Here is a 6,379-nt window from a genome sequence, read left to right as displayed (position 1 = left end):
CAGATTTCCAAAAGTAGTTTTGCCAAAGTGGTTGTTTTCTCCAAAGCGTTTTTCATAGTTGTGCCAATTTACATCTCACTGACAGTGTATAAGATTCTTGGTGCTGCACATAAATTATTAGGCCACACTTAATATGGTCTAAGTGAAATTTCTCTCCCTCCCTTCCTCCCTCCCTCCCTTCCTTCCTTCCTTCCTTCCTTCCTTCCTTCCTTCCTTCCTTCCTTCCTTCCTTCCTTCCTTCCTCTCCTTTCTTTCTTTCTTTCTTTCTTTCTTTCTTTCTTTCTTTCTTTCTTTCTTTCTTTCTTTCTTTCTTTCTCTCCTTTCTTTCTTTCTCTCCTTTCTTTCTGAATCTATCTAACACAAATTGTGGCAGGACATCAGCAAGATTTTCAACAACATACTCTATTATAGGTGGCCTCACAGAGGAAAATCAGATTTTAGAGTTTTCAAGAATCCAATGTTGTCATTATTTTGATCATAACTGATCCCAATGTCCTAAAAGTAATCCAGGGATTCTTAGAGTACAGACCTCTCCCAAGATATTAAGAATATCATGATAATTTGCTTTATCATGAGGGTTAGAAGAGATATTTTTCTTTTTTGGTGATAAAGCCATTTATTATATTTTTTATCCTGGTATTATGAATTTTGATTATAAATTGTACAATGCTATTGTTACCTTGTGATCAACTCTTTCTTAATATAGAAAACTTTCATTTTATTCTATTAGTCTTGATTGACAATGTAGTCTTAATGTTATGAAAAGTTATACAAAATGCAAAATAAGTAGATTTCTTCTAAATCTCAAAAGATTTATTCTTTGTATATTTGCATGTAAAACAAGGAATGCAAGGTCTTTAAACATATTCAATATACATTATTGCTCTTTCTGGTACAAAACCTGATAGCTGAGAACAAATTTTTCTTAATCAGAAGACAGTTAATTCCAGATACAGCAAAAATTTGTCTTGCCACACTGTGATATTTGTAGAGAACTAACATAGTGTGATGACGCAAACCCTCCTGACTTGTGGAATTTCTCACAAAGAGGTTAAAACTGTATTTTATAGCCATGCAAATTAGCATAGACCTGTATAACTTCAGGTACTAGAACAAAACAGAAATAGTTCTCCATAAAACTAAGCTGTTGAGAATAAAGAGTCAGAACTCAAAAGAGTAAATAGGAGCTTTCAATTGTTTCCCTAAACTGCTGAAGCTTAGAGCTCCCTGATTCATCATTACAAGTGTACTGCTAGGTGTAGGGATGGCCATGGGAAGTCCAAAGGGCTGAATGTCTTTAGACTCATTTTAAAATATCGAGGTGTTAAAAAGGCCTTTGTCAGCTTGATATATATCATTCTTTTATTTGCTAGAATGACATAAATGAAACTATAGCAAGGAGAGTATTTGGGTATGTGTTCACAGCAAATCGTTCACATACATGGATTATATGTTACGCAGAGATAAACCAAGGAAATAAAACACATGGACCATACGTTTAAAAGTTTGTATCTATGAAGACTCATAACTTCAAAATATGTTATATACCATAGAGAGATCTAAATACATTTTACTAATTAGTCATACATACAAGGCCTATCCAGAAAAAGTCCAGCCATTGTTAATATAACAACAGTATGCAACATTGACATAACCTGGTAGCCAAGGAGTATGGGCTTGAATGCACACGTGTGAACAATGATGACTTCACTGTACTAGTCAGTGGGGGTCATAGATGCCATTGTGTGAGCATGTGTGCTCTGTGGCCATCGCATTTAAAATGACTAAGGAAATAGAGCAACAAATCTGCATCAAATATTGTATTGAGCTTGAACATTCCTCTGCGAAAACTATTCAGATGATTCAGAAGACCACAGCTATGGGCAACTGGTGATTGGCAGCTTCATCATGATCAAAATGCCCACTCATGCATCATGTCTTATGCAGTGTTTTTTGGCAAAACATCAAATCAGGTAACTCAGCCCCTCCACAGCCCAGATTTGGTGCCAAGAGACTTCCAGTTTTTCCCAAAACTAAAATCACCTTTGAAAGGGAAGAGATTTCAGACTCTTGATGAGATTCAGGAAAATATGAAGGTGCAGTTGATAGAGACTTGGAACTGTGTGATATCTCAAGGTGCCTACTTTGGAGGGGACTGAGGCATCATTGTCCCCTGTGCAATGTTTCTTGTATCTTGTATCTTTTTTAATAAGTGTCTCTATTTTTCATATTACATGGCTAGATGCCTCCTGGACGGACCTCATATGTACTAGCTGAGGGCAAATAGAGTTACTTGAGAGGCCAGGAATATATATTTAACTATATATTTCTACTCTGGCTGTGCCATTTGAAAGGTAGACATGACCAAGTTCAAGAATAAGAGCATTCATAGTCAGTCCCCAAAATGGCACATAAATGGCACCAAGAAACCCTAATCACAAAGATATGACTCTCTTAAAGGGATAGACCTGAAATTCCTGAGGAACACACACTTTTCTAAGAAGCATAACAAGGCTTGAAGAAGATGCAGGCCAACAACACCAAAGCCATGAGTGCATGTGGTAAGGCTTTGAAGGCCCTTGTGAAGTCCCAGGAGATCAAGTCTAAGATCCCAAAGGGCAGCAGCCACAAGCTCAATCAACTTGCCCACATTGCTCACCTCCAGCTTGTGAAATGTGCTTGTGCTCACCTTGCCAAGGGTCTTAGGTTCTGCTGGCCAAAGTCCAAGGGTAAGCCTCGAACCGAGGCCCAGGCTGTGGCTGTGGCTGCAGCTCTGGCTCAGGATCCCAAAGCTGTTCAGGTGCCCACAAAGACTCCACAGTAGAAGTCTCTGTCTGCTGATATGAGGACAAAAGAACTAGTGTGACCCCTGGGCTTCATAGGTCTCGTGTCCTCCTGTGTTATTTGTACAACTAAATCTGAGGCCATGCCTGTCAAAAATATTTTTTCCACTTACAACAGCATTTGCCTAGGCAGTATGAAAACTAAATGCTTAATCACCACAACTGGATCTAAGCAGATAAAACTGTTAAAAGACCAAGGTCTGGCCAATTAATTTTTATGAAGATACAAAAACAATTCATGGAGAAAAAATAGTCATTTTGACAAATGGTGCTGGAGCAATTGGACACAATATGCAAGAATATGAACCTCAACATAAACCTCACAACTTATACAAAAATTAACTCCAAGTGGATCATAGATTTAGATGTAAAATGTAAAATATAATACTATAAAACATTTAGAAAAAAGCATAGGAGAAAATTTCAGGGATCTAGAGCTTGGGGATAAGCTCTAGACATGACAACAAAAAATTGATCCATAAAAAAAATCTACAAATTGACAGTACAATAACAATAATTTGCCCTGGCTGGTGTGGCTCAGTGGATTCAGTGCCAGCCTGTGAACTGAATGGTCGCTGTTTCGATTCCCAGTCAGGGTACATGCCTGGGTTGTGGGCCAGTTCCCCAGTTGGGAGTGTGTGAGAGATAGCCAATTAATGCATCTCTCACACACTTAAATTTTTTATCTTTGTGAAAACTCTTAAGAGGATACAAAGAAAAGCTATAGAATGGAAGAAAATATTTGCAAATAACAATCTTGACAAGATTTGTATTTAAAATATGTAAAGAATTTCACCCACTCAACAGCAAAAACAACCTGAGTAGAAAATAGGCAAAGAACATGTAAAAAATTTCACCAAAGAGAATACACAGATAGCAAAGAAGAAAATGAAAAATGTTCAACACAATTAATCATTAGGGAAATGCAAATTAAGAACATGGTAAGCTATTATGGCAAATTTATAGCTAAAAATAAATAATAATGATAATGCAACACCCATTTATGATAAAAACTCTCAGCAAAGTAGGAATAGTTGAGAATTTTCTCAACTCAATGAAGACTATTTATAAAAACCCCACAGCTAACATCCTACTTCATGGTGGAATCTTGATGCTTTTCCACAAAAATCAGGTACAAAAAGCAAGGATGACCCTCTCTGTGCTCCTTTTTAACATATACTGAAAGTTTTTGATAATGCAGTAAGGCAAGAAAAGAAAAAGAAAGCCACACAGATTAGGAAGACATAAAACTGTTCACAAATGCCATGATCATTTATGTAGAAAATTCAAAGAATCAACAAAAATAAACTCCTGGAACTAATAAGCAATTTATTTTATCAAAGTATCAGGATACAAGATTAATATACAAAAGTCAATTGCTTTCCTATATACCTACAATGAACAAGAGAAATTTGAGACTTCAAATGTGGCATTTTTGCTCCTTCTTATCAAAGCAGAAAGGGAAATATAGTCACTTTCAAAGTAAACATTATCTGCTTGTAGCAATAAGCTAAAAAGAGTTCATTTTGGAAAGTTTCATGGAGAGGGTGAATTTGTTCAATATCCTTAAGGAAAGGAGGGAGGTGTGGAGAATATGTTCATCAGTGATTCTCAACCAGAGGCAACTACTGCTCTGAAATATTTAACAGAGATTTTCAGATTACATCCCTGATGATCATGCATCAGCCTTCTTGGGAATACAGCCCTCTGTTGAGAATTCTACTCTCGTGCACGTGCTGCTCATGACAATGTATTAAAGAGAGTAGACAGATGAGAGTCTCTTACATATACTTGAAGGAAAGTGTGAATAATACCTGTTCTCGATAAAGGGAGTGAAAAGAGTCACTCATTTATTCTAAAAACATTCAACATTCAACATAGTCATAAGCAAAGTTCACATGAGATAAAAAGTGAACCATATGCTTGAACATAGATGAGAATTAACTACTTCTGTATGCTATACATTGTTAGAAGCTTTACAAACATTATTTTATTTAACCTACACCACCATTTTGTAAGTAGAAATAATGCCCCTCTCACAGTTGAGAAGACTTGAGCTCGGAGAGATAAAGTAACTTGTTCAAGGTAGCACAACTACGAAGTGCCAGATAGAATGAAATTGAGGTGCTTTCTGTATCTAACCCAGCCTATTTTCACTCTCCATTTTCAGGGCCATTCACCTCTTGAACAACTCCAGGGAGCACCATTCCAATTGGATTCTGTGTAAATGGTATCACTGAAGCACTGTACAAAGAAGATACAAGCACGAGGAGCATGTACTGTGTTCATGGATAGGAAGAATTAACATCATTAAAATGTTCATGCTACCCAAAGCAATACATAGATTCAACGCAATTCCTATCAAGATACCAATAGCATATTTCACAGAAATAGAACAAATATTTTGAAAATTTATATGGAACCACAAAAGACCCCAAACAGCCACAGCAATCTTAAGAAAGAAAAATTAATTTGGAGGAATAACTCTACCTGATCTCAAACTAAACTACTAGGTCATAGTAATCAAACCAGCACGGTACTGGCATAAAAACAGACATATAGATAAATGGAATAGGATAGAAAGTCCAGAAATAAACTTATACCTTTAAAGTCAATTAATATTTGACAAAGGAGGCAAGAACATACAATGAGGCAAAGATAGTCTATTCAATAAATAGAGTTAGGAATATTGGACAGATAATGTGCAAAAAAAAAATGAAGCTAGATCACCTTTTTACACCATATACAAGAATAAACTCAAAATGGATTAAAGACTTAAATGTTAGACTCAAAACCATAATCCCAGAAGAAAACATAAGTAGTAAAATATCAGACATTTCTCATAACAATATTTTTTTCTGATATATTTCCCTGGGAAAGGGAAACAAAAGAAAAACTAAACAAATGGGACTACATCAAACTAAAAAGCTTTTGCACAGCAAAGGAAACCATCAACAAAGTGAAAAGACAATCCACTGAATGGGAGAACATATTTGCCAATGATACATTTGATAAGGTTAATATCCAAAATTTATAAAGAACTTATACAACTCAAAAACAGAAAACAAATAACCCAATTAAAAATGCACAAAGGATCTGAACAGACACTTCTCCAAGGAGGACATATAGATGATCAATAGACACGAAAAGATGGTCAACATCACTAATCATCAGAGAAATGCAAATGAAAACTCAATAAGATATCACTTCACATCTGTCAGAATGGCTATCATCAGTAAATCAACAAACAAGTGTTGGCAAGGATATGGAGAAAAGGGAAGCCTTGTACACTGTTGGTAGAAATGAATACTGGTGTAACCACTGCGTAAAGTTTGGAGTTTACTCAAAAAACTAAAAATGGAACTGCCTTATGACCCACTGATTCCACTTCTGGGAATATATCTGAAGAAACTTGAAACACTAAGTTGAAAGAAAGTATGCACCCCTATGTTCATTGCAGTGTTATTTACAATAGCCAAGATTTGGGAGCAGCCCAAGTGTCAGTAGATGAGTAGATAAAAAGAGCTGTGATACAT

At 36.0% G+C, this 6,379-nt stretch overlaps 1 pseudogene; it reads left to right on the top strand.

The window, feature by feature from the left end:
* Window positions 1-2,360: 2,360 nt before the first annotated feature.
* On the top strand, window positions 2,361-2,824 carry LOC129064076 (60S ribosomal protein L29-like; annotated as a pseudogene).
* Window positions 2,825-6,379: the final 3,555 nt, after the last annotated feature.

This window comes from Pteronotus mesoamericanus, unplaced genomic scaffold, assembly GCF_021234165.1.
Source record: "Pteronotus mesoamericanus isolate MK-2021 breed Mesoamerican mustached bat unplaced genomic scaffold, CSHL_Meso_final contig_164, whole genome shotgun sequence".
In the NCBI taxonomy this organism is placed as follows: domain Eukaryota; kingdom Metazoa; phylum Chordata; class Mammalia; order Chiroptera; family Mormoopidae; genus Pteronotus; species Pteronotus mesoamericanus.
The sequence above is the reverse complement of the archived record's forward strand: the minus strand, read 5'-3'. Positions and strand labels throughout refer to the sequence as shown.